This window comes from Bos mutus, chromosome 14, assembly GCF_027580195.1.
Source record: "Bos mutus isolate GX-2022 chromosome 14, NWIPB_WYAK_1.1, whole genome shotgun sequence".
Taxonomy (NCBI): domain Eukaryota; kingdom Metazoa; phylum Chordata; class Mammalia; order Artiodactyla; family Bovidae; genus Bos; species Bos mutus.
Genome location: NC_091630.1, coordinates 67,717,937 through 67,721,981, shown reverse-complemented (window position 1 = coordinate 67,721,981; position 4,045 = coordinate 67,717,937). Strand labels below are relative to the sequence as shown.

At 39.9% G+C, this 4,045-nt stretch overlaps 1 pseudogene; it reads right to left on the bottom strand.

Annotated features, from left to right (window-relative positions):
* Nucleotides 1-3,554: 3,554 nt before the first annotated feature.
* LOC138990833 (U6 spliceosomal RNA) lies at nucleotides 3,555-3,654 on the bottom strand (annotated as a pseudogene).
* Nucleotides 3,655-4,045: the final 391 nt, after the last annotated feature.

Sequence of the window (4,045 nt, the reverse complement as noted above, 5' to 3'; positions counted from 1 at the left end):
TCTCATGTTAACTTTCCTAGGTAACCAATTTCATGGAAATTATTAATTTGGCATATCCAGCCCTCCTACTTAGTTATTCTAGAAATATTCAGAAATCTAGACTATATGACAATTTACATTACATAATATGAATACATAATTATAAATACATGTATGATTATATAATTTAAATTATACATATACTACAAATTCAGTGTTATTTCTTTTTCTCTGGTATTCTGCTTGGGAACACCTAAAAAACAGACAACTGAGTTATATTCAGTTTAATTAATATTAGACAGCATTAGGTTGGCAAACCTCATTTCCTGTGCTGCCAAACTTCTGATTTCATGGGTATCTAAACTAGCTTCCAAATGGCTGAATATGTAAAGAGTTGTTTCCATTTGGGATTCTTTGATAATGAGCACACCCTAATAACACAGTTACAACTCCTTAGGATTGTCTGCATACCCTCTGATTTTATACCACTGATGTTTCGGGAGACAAAAAAGATCACCCTTGGCAGGACCTAATCCCTCTGCCGAAATGTTAACTCAATGAAATTTCATCCCTTTGTTCTTCAGATCATCTCCAAAATCATTCATAGCCTGTCAGACAATGCAAAAGCAAAAAAAAAAAAAAAAAAAATGGAATTTTGTTATAGTTTAATGGTTTATTTTTAAACCTAAATGCTATATTTCAACTGTGAGGCTTGACTGAGGAGCATTTAAAAGGATGGGTGGGCTTTGTGTACATACACAGCGAAGACAAAAACTTTTCTACCAATATCAACAGAAACCAGTTGATGAATTCAACTCCCTATAACTGAGGTTTAAAAAAACAAAAAATTGGGTGGGGGGCGTGAGGAATGTCTTCATATAAAATTCAGCCCAATCCACTGATCAGAATTCTACCATAGCAAAGGGTAATCATGAGTATATTTTACCTGAAAGAGGCATTAGAAATTCTCCAGTTGGTAGGGGAGGGGGGTGATAGTCAGGATTACCTGGGGCTGAGGCTGTGAGGAAAAGAATAGCAGAGCACTGAGCATATAGAGTTTGCACGCTCAGTTGCTCAGTCATGTCCAACTCTTTGTAGCCACATGTACTGTAACCCGCCAGGCTCCTCGGTCTTTGGAATTTTCCAGGCAAGAATACTGGAGTGGGTTACGATTTCCTCTTCCAGGGGAAATGGAAATCCCGACCCAGGGATGGAAGCTGCATCTCTTGTGTCTCCTGCATTGGCAGTTGAATTCTTTACCACTAGCGCCACCTGGGAAGCCATATTATAGTTTGACAAACCTCCAAAGAGAATCTTTTTAACCTTTCATAATTTAACAATCACTGATCCAAACGATGCTTTATAGATCTAGCTATAATTCAAACCACCTGGGGATCTTTTAGAAATCCTACTGTCCAGGTCACTTACAGACCAAATTAGAATCTCTGGATTGGACCCCAGCGTGAACGCTTTTAAGAATTATATATGAGAGGTTAGGAATCCATAGGCCCACAGGTGTTGGGGGCCAGAGTGAGGTACTCCGCCCGTGACAAAGGTCATGAGGAAGGAGGCTCGACATACGCAAAGGCGGGATCGAGCCTCAGGAGTCCCCCTGGAACTCCTCGAGCATCTACCCCCATAACCAGAGCCTGCCTACTTTACTACTTTGTGCTCTTACCTACACCTCTGACTTTAAGGGGGGCTGTCCCCCACCACCTCTTTTGGAGAAGGAGTTAACCTAGAGCTCCAGTCAATAAAAACTCTTGGGTGTAACAAGAGTGTTTTAACCTACAAACTCCTCTGAAGGTTCTCTAGCCTGCCTGACAGGCTCGTCGGGCCACATGTGATTGCTCACAGCCTCCCAACCGTGAGAGTCACTAGATGCTTTAAACCCTCTAAAAACAGGTTCTTTAGAGAAGTTAGAAAACTATAAGTATAGTGGGCTAATTAGAAATTGTGTTGGTGAAGGGTTTTTCATTTGTTGAGCCAACGTTTGTTGCTAAGTCTCCATATCCCCTGCCCTTACACACATTAATGAATATATAGAAGGAATAAGTATTAACCTTTGATATTAATCACGTTAGACCTTAGGCTAAGTAAATTCTTTCCTTAACTAAAACCCACTACACCCTCACCCTGTAGGAATGTAACTTTATTTGGGTGGCGTCTGTTTTGAGAATAATCAGCCCTGGAGAAATAAGTGTCCTGATTGACTGACCGCTGTCACAAGGAGAGGGTCAGAATTGTCAGCAGGCCCCCTGGCCAGAAGATGATGTAACACCCTAAGACCTCTGTATACATTTGTGTGAAGCACCTGACTTTAATAAAAGTCAGGACTGCTGTCCCCACGTGACTTTTTGTATAACATCTCAGTGTATAAAACAGACTCTGGAAAATAAAGAATTGGGATCAGTTTCTCGAAATACTGGTCTCCCCATGTCGCTCTCTCTCTCACTCTGGCTGAGTCTCCATCTGGAGCGCTGGAACCCACCATGCTTACTAATTATGCCTGGGCTTCTAAGATCCGACCGGGAGGCCTCAGTGTCTCCTCTCCTTCGGGAGAACGGAAGGGCGCCTGCGCCTACGTAAGTGGTGCAAACTTCTTGTCTTGAAGTTTTATTGGTCTCCCAGCGAAACCAAGCTACTCAGCCTCTTTTCTCCACTGAATTTTCCTACTGAGCTATCCTTATTCTATTACTCTTTATATCTTTAATTAATATCTAATTGAAGCTATTGTATCCTGATCCTCGCCTACGCCGTCTCTCCTTCGAATACCCTGGATCAGCCGGGGCTGGTCCCCGGCACACAGGTAGGGGGAAGCTTGCTAACACTGGAACAAGGGTAAGTCCCCAGCTCACATTTGAGTAGCTACAAAGAGCTACTTCATTTCTCTCCAGACTCCTCCCCAACTAAGGATTACCGTGCCCTCCAGGGAAAATGTTATCTTTAAATCAGCAATTTTTCTTTAATCATAGTGCAAAACATATATAAAATTTACAGTCTTCACTATTTTAAAGGTGCAGTTCAGTAGTGTTAGGTACATTCGCAGTGCTCTAAAACTTTTTCATTTTGCAAAACTGGAGCTCTCTACCCAATTCCCTATTCCCTGCGGTTTCCAGACCCTGACAACCACCATTTTACTTTCTGCTTTTGTGAGTTGAACTACTTTAGATTCCTTGTATAAGTAGAATCATATAGCATTTATCTTTGGGAAACTGGTTTATTTCACTTAGCATAATGACCTCAAGTTTCATCCATGTTGTAGCATGTAACAGGATTTCTTTTTTTTCCAAGCTGAATAATATTTAATTGCATGATTATACCATGTTTTCTTTATCAATTCATCTGTCCACGGATATTGGGTTGCATCTACCTCTTATATATTGTGAATAATGCTGTAATGAACTTGAGTATGCAAATAACTATTTGAGACCCTGTGTTGAATTCTCTTGGCTATACACCCAGAAATGGGGTCACTGGATCATATGGTATTTTAGTTTTTGAAGAATCACCATTCTGTTTTCCATGGTGGCTGTATCACTTTTCATTCCTACCAACAGTACACAAGAGATTTCAAGAATATGGAAAACATCATGGATTTGCATGTCATACTTATGCAGGGAGCATGCTAATCTCTGTATTGTTTCAATTTTAGCATACTGGCTGCTGAAGCAAACACCAAATAAAAAAAAAATTTTGAGATAATATTCAGAGCTTATTAACAAACCCCAAAGAGATGGCAGGCTGAGTCTCCCAGATTTATTTTTTAAAATGCATGGTTGAATAATTAATTTTATTTTAAGAGGAATCAGATCAATGTCAAAGAAAAGTTACTAACAGGGGGCCCTCAAAGTATAGCCAAGAACTTGCTAGAAATGCAGATTCTCAGCCCCAACCCCCAGAAACTTCCTGAATCAAAAAATTCTGCAAATTGGGTCCAGCAATCTGTATTTTAGAAATTTTGTACAGGCTATTAATACATACTAAACTTGGAAACGCTCTCTTCATTTTGATTTTATGGATCTTAGAACATTCTAAGCACTAATACTTTTTCTATTAATGCTTG